At 44.8% G+C, this 16,782-nt stretch overlaps 1 pseudogene; it reads left to right on the top strand.

The window, feature by feature from the left end:
* The first annotated feature begins 6,240 nt into the window (after positions 1-6,240).
* The window catches only part of LOC133381579 (zinc finger protein ZFP2-like), a 30,918-nt pseudogene continuing 20,376 nt past the window's right edge, over positions 6,241-16,782 (top strand).

Genomic DNA, 16,782 nt, shown 5'->3' with positions numbered 1-16,782 from the left:
TCAGTATTATTGTTATTTTCCTGTTGCTAACCACACAAACAATAAAAAGCAGCCAGCTTGTGTGGTTACACAATTTTTTATTATTTTTAGCCAGCCAGCCAATCTTTGTGGGCAAATTAGCCATCATTCTGAGTACAAAATCATCATCATCATCATCATGGAAATGAGAAGCTATGGTCAGATCACTGGTCCATCGGGCGCATTATTATCTACACTGACTGGCAGCTGCTCTCTAGTCTTTCAGGTAGGAGACTTTCCCACCCCTACCTGGAGATGGTGGAGATTGAACTTGGGGCCTTCTGCATGCAAGACAGATGCTCTGCCACTGAGCTGTGGCCCTTCCCCCAATTGCTACTCAGTGAATATTATTAAAATGAAATCATATCTTATTTTTCCCTCACTCTTTACTGCTGTTGACAGTCTCCCCCATATATATCTGAGGTTCTAACAAAATCTGGCTTGGCAAAATTGAATTGTAGAGGTGGCTAGCCCCTGGAGTTACCCCACCTGAAAATTTGGCATATTATCTTAATGATGCTGCCAACTCATGCCTGCCTAATGCTTACCTGTGTCTAGTATTTCAAACTTTTTTTAAAAAAAAAAAAGCCCTCATTTTTCTTTCAAAATCATGCAGAAAGGAACAGGGGAAACACAGGAGTATGAGAATTGGCACGATGGAGCATTCACAGTCTATTTTGGTATTTTGCTGCTTCAGAGATGGTGTCATATTGGAAGAAGTGTAGAAGGACATTTGGGGGGGTGCCTGGGAGCTCCCTCTGCGATCCACAGCAGGGTTAGGCCCGCACTGCCTGTATGGGTGTGGGCTTGGGCTAAAGTGCCATGGTCCCAGGGCAGACTGGTGCCCAACGTACCAGTCATGCCTGGCGCCAGCTTCTGGCCAAGGTGCGTCTGTCAACTTCATTGTGCAACTTTCAGCGAATACTGAAGACGGCACTCTTTACTCTGGCCTTTGGCAGTTGAGATGTATATTTTTAGGATCCACCCTATTTTCTATGGTGTTGTTTGTTTTTAATCATGTATTTTAAAATTGTTGTAAACCGCCCTGGGAACTCTGGGTGAAGGGTGGGTAATAAATTCTAAAATAATAGTCCACAGTCTATTTGGGCATTTCACTGCTTCAGAGAGGTGATGTCAGATAGGAAGAAGAATAGAAGGACATTTTGGAGTGGTGGAAAAGGCTAGAGACGAGTGTCTTCCCCCAAAAGATTAAATGAGTCCATACTTTGATTTCATGATTGACATAGGAGACCAAACTGAGATGCATCCTATCAATCCTTACCCAGTGGCTTCTGTCCGGTGTCCAATGGAGGCCTCAGGGGAATCAGTGCCTGTAATGAAATCAAAATTATATATATTTAAAACTGTTCTGAAATTGAGAACGTTGGTAGGTGCAGATGCGCTCAGATTTGATTCATTCCAAAAATATTTTACCTCAAAGAACCATTAACATCAAATGTATAAAGGGAGGGCCTGTTCAGATATCTTTAGCCAGAGTTACAGTAAACTGGAGAGGTTTTGAGGGAGAATATGAGGTAGGGGTTAACAATGGGCAAAGTGAATGTGAGTGTTGGCTGAGAAAAAGTCACCTGTAACAGTATGTCAGAAGTAAATATGCCATTCAATCTGTTGCCTAGCAACCAGGGAGAGGACCAGTTTTTTGATAAAATTGCCCATGTGCCTTTTGAAGCCCCAACTCAAGTAGACAGAGAGTTTAAAAATGCTACTTTGAGTGGTGAGAGCTTACAATCTCTATGATCCCTGGCACAGAGGAAAGAAAGCTCTTTTAATGAATCCCAAAGAGAACATATCTGCAGGGGAATCGCTTATTGTATAGAAAATGGCTGTCCGCTAACAGAAATGGGAGTTGGGATGCTGGAAAACACCAAATAATTCCAAAGACATACAGACTTTAGCTGGTGAAGTTGGCCCATTATGTACCTGTGGCTGGACATATGGCAATTAGGAAAACTCATAGGCATTCAGCAGTCAATTTCTATTGGCCAAATACCTCTAAAGATGTTACCGAGTACTGTAAATTTTGTGAGGTGTGTCGAAGAGTGGGAAAGGGAGGGGGAAAGATTAAAGCTCCCTTACAGCTATTGCCCTTGATTGGGAAAACCTTTTCTAGAGTGGCTGTGGATATAGTACGTCCATTCACAAAACCTACTCAGAATGGAAAATATTTTGTGATTACAGTGGTTGATTTTGCAACTCGTTTCCCAGATGCTGCAGCTCTCAGAAACACTGATGTTATGTCAGTGGCATAGGCCCTGTTAAAAATATTCTCTCGTTTAAGATTTCCCCAGGAACTCATATTGCATAGGGGAATTGTATTCTTGTCAGATGTAATCCAATTTTGTGGAGGTGTTGTGGTATAAAGCACTTCACATCTACAGCATTCATCCCCAAACAAGTGACCTGGTTGAAAAATATAATAGTACTCTGAAAAAAATGATTAAATCTTATGTAGCGGAACATCCACACAATTGGGACAAAAGAATGCCTTTGATGATATTTGCAAAGAGCCCCAGGATTCAACTGGTCTTTTTCACCTTTTGAATTATTGTTTGGAAGAAGGGGGAGAGGTCCATTCGACCTAATGAGAGAAAGTTGGGAAGGTCTAGTTTCTGAGGAGAAAGTGGCAGTAGTAAAATATATAATGGAGCTCCAGCAAAGGTTAAAGGAAACAATGGAATTGGCTGGTGCAAATTTGGTCATGGCACAACAAAAGCAAAAACAGTGGTATGATCAAAAAGCCAGAACTAGAAGCTTTGAGATAGGAGGCGAGGTTATAGTCTTCCAGCCTAGGAAGCATAATAAGTTGGAAGCTGGATGGGAAGGGCCTTATGTAGTCAGAGATAAATATGACCGTACGACCTATACAGTCTCGAAAGTGGAAGGCAGAAAGTGGTATCTATTAACATTCTGAACCCATATGGTACCAGAGAGGCTCCTGTATACCATCTATTTTACCATGAGAGGACTATAAAACAGAGCAAGAGTTATTACAAGAAAGCAAAGAGGGGGAGTCCTTGACCAAATTAAGTGGGCTTAAGTTATTCCTAAAGATACCCAAAAAGCCATTCTTGAAGTCCTGCAACCATTTTCATACCTTTTCAGTTCTAAACCTGGGAGAACCAACCTCCTAAGGCATGTTATTAACATCGGGGTCATGCTCCCATACAAACAGCTGCTTCAGGAAGGTGCTTGCAGATACAAGAGATGCTGGAGTTGTGTGTCATCAGAGAGTCTAATGTTCCATGGCCCTCACCAATAGTATCGGTCAATAAGCCAGATAGATCAATTAGATTCTCTGTAGACTATAGAAAACTGAGCAGAATCACAGCTATGGTGGCCTATCCTGTGCCACTGACAGACACTTTATTAGATCTATTGAGTTCAGCCTCTGTGTCATCTACCATAGACCTTTGTAAGGGGTTCTGGCAGATGAATTTAGAAGGAAAGTCTGCCAGATGGACTTTTTGACGTTCATGGTGCTCCCTTTGATAAATAAATCAGTCGCTCCGCTTCCTTTTAGAGACTACTTAATGAAGTGCTCAGAGGAATGTCAGGTTATACATTGGCATATATTGATGAAATAGCCATTTATAGTGCAACATTCAGGAGCATCTTCAACATCTGCTAAATGTGTTAACTGCCATTGGGAAAGCAGGTTTAACCATAAAAGCTTTTAAGTGCCAGTTTGGCAAAAGAGAAGTGGTTTATTTTGGGCACAAGGTGGGGAGTGGCACTTTAGCCCCACTAGACGATAAGCTGGAATCTATAAAAAATTGGCCCACACCTGCATCCAAACAAAGTTGGGGCTTTATCAGGACTTACGAGTTATCACAGATTTCTTTCAAAGTGGAGAGACGGAATCTCTGCTGCATGAGCTAACTAAAAACTATAGTCCTGAAATAGTAAAATGGAAGGAGGGTTGTCAGCTTGTTTTTGAACAACTAAAGCAAACTTTGTGTAAATTCTTATGGCTCCTAAGTTTGACAGACCATTCATACTAACCGCAGAAATAGGTCCTTGAGCTGTTTTACTCCAAGAAAAAGAAAGAATAAAACACCCAGTAGCCTATTTTAGTACAAGGTTAGTGGAAAGAGGGGAAAAAATCACTCTTCCATACAAAAAGAGTGCTCAGCAGTCATCTGAGAAGATCCAGCCTTACGTCTGGGGCGAGAGGTTCCTCATACAGGCAGATCATCACGCTCTTCTACGGCTTCAAATGATGAAGAATCAAAACCAATTACTGCAAGGAAGCTGCAAGAATACCAAGCATTTAGCATGAAGCAGGAAATGCAAATGTCATTGTGGATGGATTGTCCAAAAAGGAGGTTGCAAGTTCTACAGTCAACTCAGGACTGAGAACTGGTATCCTGGACTGTGGTGCAGGTTTTGGGTTTGGGGCAGGGTGTTTTTTCCTCCTTTTACAGGGGATCATCTTGCCATTAAGGACTTTTGTTAAGGACTGTTGTCTTTGTTGAGAGATTGAACTCTCTTGCACACCATACGGATAGAACTTGGTGGGGTTAAGTTCCACTCTCTGGATTTATAATGAGGGGAAGGAGTTTTAACTAAATCAAAACTATATATATATATATGCTTAAAACTCATTTGAAATTGTGTTCAGGTAAGAAAGTGTTAATACAACATTAGTAGGTGCAGATGAGGAATGACTGACAGGTGGGAGAGTGGGTGGAAGTGAGAATTCCGAGGGGAGTTTTAAAAAGAAAAGAATATTGGGGCTTGGCAGTTATTTTGGGGGGAGTTAGGATTAGGGATCAAGAAGAGAACATCTCTTTAGAAGGGATTGGGTTTGAGGGGAGATTTTCTTTGGGATTAGTTGGGTAAGATAGTAGGCAAAATAGGGACACGTAACTAAATAACATTCAACATCTTATATACAAGTTTATTTGTTTGATTCAAAATCCCAAGTGTCAGATGGTCAAGAGTACTGCCAAACTAAGGTCCTGTTCCACACCTTTACCTATATCACCTTTACAGACAGATTACAACAGTGGTCACCTTTTGTGGACAAGGTGGTGGGGCTGAAGCTGGTGGATCAGAGGGCATATCTGACCTAGGTTGTTATGTGCCTTCAACTTGATTACGACTTATGGCAACCCTATGAATCAGCAACCTCCAAGAGCATCTGTCATGAACCACCCTGTTCAGATCTTGTAAGTTCAGGTCTGTGGCTTCCTTTATGGAATCAAGCCATCTCTTGTTTGGTCTTCCTCTTTTTCTATTCCCTTCTGTTTTCCCCAGCATTATTGTCTTTTCTAGTGAATCATGGGGGGGGGGATGGCACACATTCATAGCCCATAAAAACTAGAAGCTGTGCTTCCAGTGTAGTGGGTCCAAGCCTGTGGAACTTCCTCCCAAGTGACTTTCTTGTTCCAGCAGGCATTTTAAGGTAGTGTTTGGTTTTACAATGTTTTTATGTACATCAGTATTTATTTATTTGATTTAGGAGCCCATTAGGAGCCCAGGGCGGTAAAAGATATATAAAGTCTGCATTAAATAAATAAATAGATAAGCAGTAGGATAATCTCTGTCTAAGCAGGAGCCAAAGAAGAACCATGGATTGCACACACAGAGGGGAGTTTTGGCCTCTCCTGGCCTGGTGGGACTCCTGCCACTTCAGCTTCCCACAGGAACCTGGCAGTGTGGAGGGGCAAGTACAGATGACAGCAATTGACACAGCCTGAGCAAAGGATGCCTACACATCCCCCCCACCCCGAATTCTGGGAACTGTAGTTTACCCCTCTCAGATCTACAATTCCCAGCACCCTTAACGAATTGCAGTCCCTGGGGTTTTTTTTCGCCCGAGGACGGGGGGGGGTGCGCTTTAAAGGCATGCTGTTTACGCCACCAGAGACCAAAGAAGCGTTGAGCCAAAGCTGTCCCACCCCCCAAACTGGGCATAGTGACAGCATGCAAATGGAAACCTGAAGTAGAGTGCAGGAGATGTTGAGAGCAAAGAGTCTTGTGGGCCGGGAAGGAAAATCTCCCGTAGGGCTTTTCAGCTTCTGGGGGCTTCTCCATGCAGCCCAATGCAAAGGGGGCAGCCAGACTCCGCAGTCCCCGTTGCAGGAACCTCAGCGAACCTCCTAGTGAGGGAATTTGGGAGGAGGGGAGAAGTCGATCAGAACTCCTCTCCCACCCTTGCATGGCCAGGTCCGCTTGGGAACCTGAAGTGTCGGAAGTCATAGCAAGAGGCCCAAACTCCCAAGTCTGTCCGTGCAGCGCAATGTTCCTCTCCTGCTTTGAGAGCGACGGGGGGGGGGCGGAGAGAGAGAGAGAGCGGGGAGCTTAATGTTGGCACGCTATGGGTTGAACTGAACTATATTCCTAGAGAGGCAGGGAATTTGGGTCGGTGCAGGAGAAGGGGGAGTGGTTCCCCAGAGCAAAAGCGCCTCCATCGTTCCGGCTTCTGGCCAGTGGAGCGAAAGCGGCCTTTGACCCTCCGCAGCGCTGCGTCCGTGGCCCCTTTTGGGATCTGGTGAGTCTCTCCCAGCCCCCGTTTTCTGCATTTGGCTGCAGGGGGGGGGTCACAGGGCTGCAGGGGGGGGTCACAGGGCTGCAGGGGGAGGGTGCATAGAGGGCCTGCTCAGCTGATCCATCCAGGATCCACTGCAACAATGGTTCCTTCTCAAACTGAAGGGAGGTAAGGAGCAGGGGCCTGGGCCCAGTGCTGTTCACTATTTTTATAATTTTTAAAAAATATTCTTATTAATTACTTGGATGAGGAGGTGCAGGAAATGCTTATCAAATCTGCAGATGATACCAAATTGGGAGGGATAACTAATACTTTGGAAGACAGAAACAAAATTCAAAGGGATCTTGATAGGGAGGTGCACTGGGCTGAAAACAACGGAATGGCGTTTGAATGGGGCTTAGTGCAAATTTTTCCACCTAGGAAAAAGAAATCAAACACCGTTATTATATGTGGGATACTTAGCTCAGCAATACTACGTGCCAAAAATATCTTGGAATTGCTGTTGATTGCAAGCTGAATACGAATGAACAGTGCAGTATAGCTGCAAAAAAAAGAAAAGAAAAAGCCAAATGCTGTTTTAGGCTACATTAAGTTTGTTGTTGTTATGTTCCTTCAAGTGGATTATGACTTTTGGCGACCCTATGAATCAGTGACCTCCAAGAGCATCTGTCACGAGCTACCCTGTTCAGATCTTGTAAGTTCAGGTCTGTGGCTTCCTTTATGGAATCAATCCATTTCTTGTTTGGCCTTCCTCTTTTTCTGCTCCCTTCTGTTTTTCCCAACATTATTGGCTTTTCTAGTGAATCATGTCTTCTCATGATGTGTCCAAAGATGGTTTCCAAATCACATGACGTACTTGTTCCCCTCTATTTGACACTGGTTAGGCCTCATTTTGAGTACTGTATCCAGTTCTGGATGCTACATTTTAACAAGGATGGGAACAAACTGGAACATGCTCAGAGAAGGGCAACGAGGATGATCAGGGGCAGGAAACAAAGCCCTATGAGGAGAGACTGAAAGAACGGGGCACGTTCACCCTGGAGAAGGCTGAGGGGAGATATGTTAGCGCTTCTCAAATACTTGAAAGGTTGTGACAGAGCGCAGGACACGGAATAATGGGCTCAAGTTGCAGGAAGTGAGATGTCGACTGATCATCTGGAACCAATTACCTACAGAGGTGGTGGGTTCTCCAACACTGGAGGCATTCAAGAGCCAACTGTACAGCCCAGTGTCAGGTATGCAGGTATTCCTGCATTGAACAGGGGGATAGACTTGATGGGCTTAGAGGCCCTTTCCAAATCCACTATTCTGTGATTCTGTGAACCCCAAATCAGGGGGTGGATCTTCTACCACTCATCCACCTCTCTGCAAAGCCAGGAGGCCCTTTTAAATATATATATGGGGGTGGGGTGGGGATTTAAAGTAGTTCTGCAGTGTTGATTTGATCTCATGGCAGCGAATCCTCAACTGAACTTCCCTTGGAATTCTTCCCCCCCCCCATTATCAGACTGTGGTATTTTTGATCCTCCTGACTGACGCGCCCATTCAGACATATAACCCTGTGATGCTGTGGGGATCTTTTGAGATTGGATAGAAAGCACTATTGAGAACGACTGGTGGTTTTTCGTTTGAAAGAATCAAATTCAGGAGACCTGAAATGAAAGTAACCAATGTGTGATATTACTTTATTATTTATTTATTAATATAATATATATTTATAGAGAGAGAGATTTATCCTCCCAGTAGGAGTCTAGGGAGGACATGAAAACAAAATAGATTATCATTCATTTATATGCTGCTTAATTGCCAACATGGCTTCTAAGCAGTTTACAACTCTAAAACCAATTCAAAAAATATAAGCAGAGATATAATTAAAATTAAAGGAAGATTTCACAATAGAACATTTCATTAGAATGTAAAAGATAAACACCATTAAAATGTACAATTAAACAAGCCCATTGAAACAGCCCTTATTAAGAGAGGAACCTGCTCCACGAGCTAGAGGGAGCCCCAGCTGACAAAGCGTCAAGGCGAGTTAAGCAGCAGAGCAAAAAGAGGGTAAGTAGCTCCCATTTATTCCATTATTTAATTGAAGTAAAACAGCTCAGAGCAATAAGTAATAAGGGCAGCCCAAGGTCACCCTGAGCTAGGAGCCAAATCCTGAAAGAACCTATATCTTAGGAGACAGATCCTAGGAGAAGGAAGCCTATAGAAAGCTAGTTTTCAACACCACCCTAGCAGGAAGGCTTCAGGGGACACTGTAAACAAGGCTAAATTCCAGTCGGAGAGAAGGGGAAAAAGGAAACTCCACCGATACATACAGGGAGAGAGTCAGCTCAGTCCTTGCTAAAAAGGGCAGCTTTAGCCTTCCTGAAACACAACCACAAGCTCTGTTTCCCTAGGTTAAAGAAAGGTCAGGCTGTTCTAGGTGGGAAAACAACAAACACAAAAGACTTGCCTGGAAGTCGCAGCCCCTTGCTGAGATTAAAAGCAGCCAAAAGCTTAAACAGCCCCGCCCCTCGCTCAGGAAGGAAGCCTGCCTTCCTGCCTTCAAAGGAAGGAAGCCTGAGATAATCCTAAAGAGTTAAGCCCCAGCTGATAGTGGAGCCATCAGCCTCAAGTAACACATCATTGGCTGGCAGCAGTAGCTGGGAGGAACCAGCCACACATATAAAGTCAGAGCACCCTATCGAGGGAGCCTGCTCCACGAGCTAGAGGGAGCCCCAGCTGATGAAGCGTCAAGGCCCCAGCTGACAAAGCATCAAGGCGAGTTAAGCAGCAGAGCGAAAAGAGAGTAAGTAGCTCCCATATATTCCATTATTTAATTGAATTAAAACAGCTCAGAGCAATAAGTAATAAGGGCAGCCTAAGGTCACCCTGACCTAGGAGCCAAATCCTGAAAGAGCCTATATCTTAGGAGACAGATCCTAGGAGAAGGAAGCCTATAGAAAGCTAGTGTTCAACACCACCCTAGCAGGAAAGCTTCAGGGGACACTGTAAACAAGGTTAAATTCCAGTCGGAGAGAAGGGGAAAAAGGAAACTCCACCGATACATACAGGGAGAGATTAAGTGTCAAGGCCCCAGCTGACAAAGCGTCAAGGCGAGTTAAGCAGCAGAGCGAGTTCGGCAGCAGGGCGAGGAGGCCAGGGCCCCCCACTCTGCCCGTCTGTTCCATAACCTCAACTAAACCACAGTCTCCAACCCATTGACGTAATAAACCTTAAACAAAACTATGCAGGTAAGAAGCCAGCAGGGGTGTGGGGGCTTTCCATTGTTTTGCACCGCCTGCAGCATGTACGACTATCTGCCTGTTGGACAGAAGTCGTGGGTGTGCTCTCGGTGCAATGAGCTCCTGGCTCTCCGGGAACGACTTCATTTCCTTGAGGCCAAGGTGGCGGACCTGGAAAAGCTGAGAGAGGCAGAGAGTTGTGTGGAGGAGGCCTTCAGGGGCGTTATAGCTGTGTCCCACTCCAACGATGATAGCTCTCCTGCTATCATGGAGAACGATGGTCTCGGGGAAGGAGAGCATCTAGCTGAGGAAGAGGGAAACGATCCCTTAGAAGGGACCCATTCCTTGGGGGATGAGCAGCTATCCTCTCGTGCTGAGGATTTATCTCCAGGGGGTGGAGGGATCCTTGTAGTGGGTGATTCAATAATTAGGAACATAGACAGTGGGATGTGTGATGGGCGTGTAGACCGCACGGTGTTTTGCCTGCCTGGTGCGAAGGTTGTGGATATCGCCCGTCGTTTAGATAGTTTGGTAGACAATGCTGGGGAGGAGTCAGTGGTCGTGGTGCACGTTGGCACCAACGACATGGGGAAATGCAGCCGTGAGGTCCTGGAAGCAAAATTTAGGTTGCTAGGTAGGATGGTGAAGCCAGGACCTCCAAGGTGGCTTTCTCTGAAATGCTACCGGTTCCACGCGCAGGACCAGCCAGACAGGCCCAGCTTTGCAGTCTCAATGCGTGGATGAGACGATGGTGTCGGGTGGAAGGGTTTGGATTTGTTAGGCACTGGGGAACATTTTGGGACAAACCGGGCCTGTACAAAAGTGATGGGCTCCACTTGAACCAGAATGGAACCAGACTGCTGGCACTTAAAATTAAAAAGGTAGCAGAGCAGCTTTTAAACTGACTGAGGGGGGAAACCCGACAGGAGCTGAGAAAGGTCCGGTTCGGAATAAACCTCCCCCCGGGATAAAAACCAAAGAAATGATGAAATTTTAAAAGGGGTAGGCCTAGAAGTAGGCATTGTGAGAGCAGGGGCACAGGATATAAATTCAGAAGAGTAAAATTACCACAGGCCAAACCACAAGTGCCAAAGACACTTGAAGAGAGACACTGCTTACAAGTGCCGGTACACTAATCCTAGGAGCTTCCAAACCAAGATGGGAGAACTGGAGTGCTTGGTCTTAGAGGAGAGCATTGATATAGTGAGCATAACGGAGACTTGGTGGAATGGAGAAAACCAGTGGGATACGGTTATCCCTGGATATAAACTATATCGGAAGGACAGGGAAGGACGTATTGGTGGCGGAGTCGCTCTATACGTGAAAGAAGGCATTGAATCCAGCAAGCTCGAAACCCCAAAAGAGGCAGACTCCTCCACAGAATCGTTGTAGGTGGTGATACCATGCCCCAGGAGGGACTTAATACTGGGAACGTTCTATCTTCCCCCTGATCAAAATGCTCAGGGAGACCTTGAGATGAGATATGAAATTGAGGAAGCATCCAAACTAGGAAATGTCGTAGTAATGGGTGACTTCAACTACCCGGACATAGACTGGCCGCATATGTGTTCCAGTCATGACAAAGAAGCAAAGTTGCTAGATATTCTAAATGACTATTCCCTAGACCAGTTGGTCATGGAACCGACCAGAGGGATGGCAACCCTGGACTTAATCCTCATTGGGGACCGGGACCTGGTGCGTGATGTAAGTGTTGTTGAACCGATTGGGAGCAGTGACCACAGTGCTATTAAATTAAACATACATGTAACTGGCCAATTGCCAAGAAAATCCAACACGGTCACATTTGACTTCAAAAGAGGAAACTTCACAAAAATGAGGGGATTGGTAAAAAGAAAGCTGAAAAACAAAGTCCAGAGGGTCACATCACTCGAAAATGCTTGGAAGTTGTTTAAAAACACTATATTAGAAGCTCAACTGGAGTGCATACCGCAGATCAGAAAAGGTACCACCAGGGCCAAGAAGATGCCAGCATGGTTAACGAGCAAAGTCAAGGAAGCTCTTAGAGGCAAAAAGTCTTCCTTCAGAAAATGGAAGTCTTGTCCGAATGAAGAAAATAAAAAAGAACACAAACTCTGGCAAAAGAAATGCAAGAAGATAATAAGGGATGCTAAAAAAGAATTTGAGGAGCACATTGCTAAGAACATAAAAACCAACAAGAAAACATTCAAAGCAGTAGACCATCTAGGGAGGCGATTGGACCTTTGGATGATAAGGGAGTCAAAGGTGTACTAAAGAATGATAGGGAGATTGCAGAGAAGCTAAACGAATTCTTTGCATCTGTCTTCACAGTGGAAGATATAGGGCAGATCCCTGAACCTGAACTAACATTTGCAGGAAGGGATTCTGAGGAACTGAGACAAATAGTGGTAACGTGAGAGGAAGTTCTAAGCTTAATGGACAATATAAAAACTGACAAATCACCGGGCCCGGATGGCATCCACCCGAGAGTTCTCAAAGAACTCAAATGTGAAATTGCTGATCTGCTAACTAAAATATGTAACTTGTCCCTCGGGTCCTCCTCCATGCCTGAGGACTGGAAAGTGGCAAATGTAACGCCAATCTTCAAAAAGGGATCCAGAGGGGATCCCGGAAATTACAGGCCAGTTAGCTTAACTTCTGTCCCTGGAAAACTGGTAGAAAGTATTATTAAAGCGAGATTAACTAAGCACATAGAAGAACAAGCCTTGCTGAAGCAGAGCCAGCATGGCTTCTGCAAGGGAAAGTCCTGTCTCAGTAACCTATTAGAATTCTTTGAGAGTGTCAACAAGCATATAGATAGAGGTGATCTAGTGGACATAGTGTACTTAGACTTTCAAAAAGCGTTTGACAAGGTACCTCACCAAAGACTTCTGAGGAAGCTTAGCAGTCATGGAATAAGAGGAGAGGTCCTCTTGTGGATAAGGAATTGGTGAAGAGGCAGAAAGCAGAGAGTAGGAATAAACGGACAGATCTCCCAATGGAGGGCTGTAGAAAGTGGAGTCCCTCAAGGATCGGTATTGGGACCTGTACTTTTCATTAATGACCTAGAATTAGGAGTGAGCAGTGAAGTGGCCAAGTTTGCTGACGACACTAAGTTATTCAGGGTTGTTAAAACAAAGAAGGATTGCGAAGAGCTCCAAAAAGACCTCTCCAAACTGAGTGAATGGGTGGGAAAATGGCAAATGCAATTCAATATAAATAAGTGTAAAATTATGCATATTGGAGCAAAAAATCTGAATTTCACATATATGCTCATGGGGTCTGAACTGGTGGTGACCGACCAGGAGAGAGACCTCGGGGTTGTAGTGGACAGCACAATGAAAATGTCGACCCAGTGTGCGGCAGCTGTGAAAAAGGCAAATTCCATGCTAGCGATCATTAGGAAAGGTATTGAAAATAAAACAGCCGATATAATGCCGTTGTATAAATCTATGGTGCGGCCGCATTTGGAATACTGTGTACAGTTCTGGTTGCCTCATCTCAAAAAGGATATTATAGAGTTGGAGAAGGTTCAGAGGAGGGCAACCAGAATGATCAAGGGGATGGAGCGACTCCCTTACGAGGAAAGGTTGCAGCATTTGGGGCTTTTTAGTTTAGAGAAAAGACGGGTCAGAGGAGACATGATAGAAGTGTATAAAATTATGCATATCATTGAGACAGTGGACAGAGAAAAGTTTTTCTCCCTCATAATACTAGAACTTGTGGACATTCAAAGAAGCTGAATGTTGGAAGATTCAGGACAGACAAAAGGAAGTACTTCTTTACTCAGCGCATAGTTAAACTATGGAATTTGCTCCCACAAGATGCAGTAATGGCCACCAGCTTGGATGGCTTTAAAAGAAGATTAGACAAATTCATGGAGGACAGGGCTATCAATGGCTACTAGCCGTGATGGCTGTGCTCTGCCACCCTAGTCAGAGGCAGCATGCTTCTGAAAACCAGTTGCCGGAAGCCTCAGGAGGGTAGAGTGTTCTTGCATTCGGGTCCTGCTTGCGGGCTTCCCCCAGGCACCTGGTTGGCCACTGTGAGAACAGGATGCTGGACTAGATGGGCCACTGGCCTGATCCAGCAGGCTCTTCTTATGTTCTTATGTTCTAACCCAAACTGCGTCCACATCTGCAGATCCATCGTTCATGCTTGCTAGGGCAGAAAATACGGGGAACAGACAAAAGCTTTCTGCCTGTACTTGTGACATGTTGGGGTTTTGGTTTGCAGCTTAAAGTCTTAAGGGAAGCAGGGATCTACAGGGTGGAAATGGAGCTTACAAACCATAGGTGAGGACCCTCCTAGTTGCTGATACATCTATGTAACGGTGAAAGGCTACATTTGGAGGAGTGCTGGCTGGAGATGTGGTATGTTTTTCTCTGGCCGATGAGTCTGTCTAAGAGTAGCTGTGTGGGGAATAAAACTTACATATGCAGAAGCAGTATATCTGATCTCAGATGCAAGGAAGAAATATTTTGTTTTACAGTAAATACTTAAAGATAATTCTGCATAGCGTTAACGTGGTGAGGGCGTTTGAGAGTGTTGAAGAAGCTAAGAGCAATGCCGGCCGAAGTCTAGACCAAGAGGCTAGTCTCCTAGCAGGGGCACCCACAGCGGAACGGTCAAAGCTGAGACACCAGACTAAGATGTATCCAAACTCACAGGAAGGCAGTGGTAAACCACTTCTGAATATCTCTTACCACGAAAGAGGAAATGAGAAATTAAGAAGAAATGGGGTTGCTTTAATAGTGAGAAGTGATGTAGCAAAAGCAATTAGGAGTTATAACGCAAGGTCTGAGTGAGTGATATCAATGAGATTAAACGGGAAAGCTATTAACATAACCATTATCCAAGTCTATGCTCCAACGACAAACACAAAAGAGGAGGAATTGGAGAGAATTTATGCAGAAGTACAGGAAGAAATTGATCACACACCAAAACAGGTTGTGCTGAAACTGAGGTTATCATACTTTGGACACATCATGAGAAGACATGATTCACTAGAGAAGACAATAATGCTGGGAAAAACAAGGGAGAAGAAAAAGAGGAAGGCCAAACAAGAGATGGATCGATTCCATAAAGGAAGCCACAGACCTGAACTTACAAGTTCTGAACAGGGTGGCTCATGACAGATGCTCTTGGAGGTCGCTGCTTCATAGGTCGCCATAAGTCGTAATCGACTTGAAGGCACATAACAACAACAATTCTGCATAAAGGAAAAGAGGCAGGGATAATTCTACATAAAAGGATGAGGCAGGCTAAGAGAGGGAGTGTGCACGGCAGGGAAGGAGTGGTAAGGCAAAGGGCAGTAGGGCAGATGCTGCACCTTCTGACTCTGAACTAAATTGAATGCTTTAATCTGCGGCCCTCACATGGAGGAATGTGGCCCCCCCGTGCTAGCCAGACACATCCACACTTTTTCCTGTCTTGAAAGTGTAATAATTCTGTAACAGAACAATGTCTTTGCTTTTCAGGACGTGGTAGCACCTCTGATTAGGAGATTCGTAGGCTTGAGACAGAAATCGGCATAAGACAAAGGAGTTCCTTCAGTCCTGTTGGGGGCTTCCTTGGTGCACAGATAAAAGATGGAAGAGGAAGACGCATCTGGCCGTGAAGCAGGAAGATGCTGCTATACCACCAAGGCTGGCAGCAGTGAGGAATTCTGGGAAAGAACCATACAGCAAGGCCTGGGTAAAGAGAACACCCTCAGTTCAGATGTGCACCGACTGCATTTCAGGCAGTTCTGCTACCAGGAGGCCGAGGGCCCCCGAGAAGTTTGTAACCGACTCCACAATCTCTGCTGTCTGTGGCTGAAGCCGGAGCAACACACAAAGAACCAGATCCTGGACCTGGTGATCCTAGAGCAGTTCTTGGCTGTCCTTCCACCGGAGATGGAGAACTGGGTGAGGGAATGTGGAGTGGAGACCAGTTCCCAGGCGGTGGCCCTGGTAGAAGGTTTCCTCCTGAGTCAGGCAGAGGACAAGAAGCAGACAGAGCAGCAGGTGAGAGCATTTCTTGAGATACTTTCAGGGGGCTCTGAATGTGGAGAATATCCCAAAATCCTCTGCTAATTGCCCAGCTGCCTTGGAAATCATCCAAGGAAGGATGTCCAATAACCCCCTAGGTTTGTGCCTCTGACATTCCTTTTCTAACTCTTCTCACCGATTCCTGTTTTAACCCTTCGTTACTCTTTCAGGGAAAGGATCTCTTTCCAGAATTGGGCACTGATTTCCTTGATGCTGCAAAGACTCCATCAGACACCATCCAGGGTCCACTGGGTAAGCATTAGTGGGGCTTATCTCAGTTCGTTCCCCTGTTTCAATTTTGGAGACAGTCATCTCCAGCCTTTTCCACAGTACACATTGGTTTACATTTCACTGATTTATACGTGGGGACTAGCACTTTGATTTGTGGACAACGGCCCAAAGGAGGAGATATGTGTTTTCACGCAACTGAAATATAAAATGTGTATAAACACTCAACAGATAAGACCTCTTCTGAGGCCCATGTGCAGTAGTTAAACATGCATCAGGGAATCTCTGAGACAATCACGTGCTAATGGCTTCCCACCACCTTTGTCTCCCACAGGGAATGAAATGACACCAGGAAGAACTCCTCGGCCGTCTCTCTTTCGTGACAGAGGGAAAGCAGCTGCTGTGGAACCAGATGAGGTAGGGGGCTGGATCAGTGGGGAGAGAAGGCTGGGGATAGCCTGAGTGCTTCTATACTTGCTCACCTCTCTTGGTCTGAACGAAATCTCCCTCAACGATGGCTTTGTAGACCACTCAATGAAGGCTTAAATCTTGATAATGGTGACCAGCCAAATCACTTTAATTATCCCTTTGGATATAGCTAGTGTTATTTATTAGTATGAAGATTCTTTTCAGTAGTGTTTATTAATTTTGCATACTCTTTAATGCCACAGTTAATGCCAAGTATAGAAACCACTTACTCAAAGATCAAAATAGAAACACCCATCATTAAAATAAAACACTTTCATTGCAATATTAAAATCAACATCCATACATAATTGTG

This window comes from Rhineura floridana, chromosome 3, assembly GCF_030035675.1.
Source record: "Rhineura floridana isolate rRhiFlo1 chromosome 3, rRhiFlo1.hap2, whole genome shotgun sequence".
NCBI lineage: Eukaryota > Metazoa > Chordata > Lepidosauria > Squamata > Rhineuridae > Rhineura > Rhineura floridana.
Note: the sequence above shows the minus strand (reverse complement) of the source record. Positions and strands in the feature narration are given on the sequence as shown.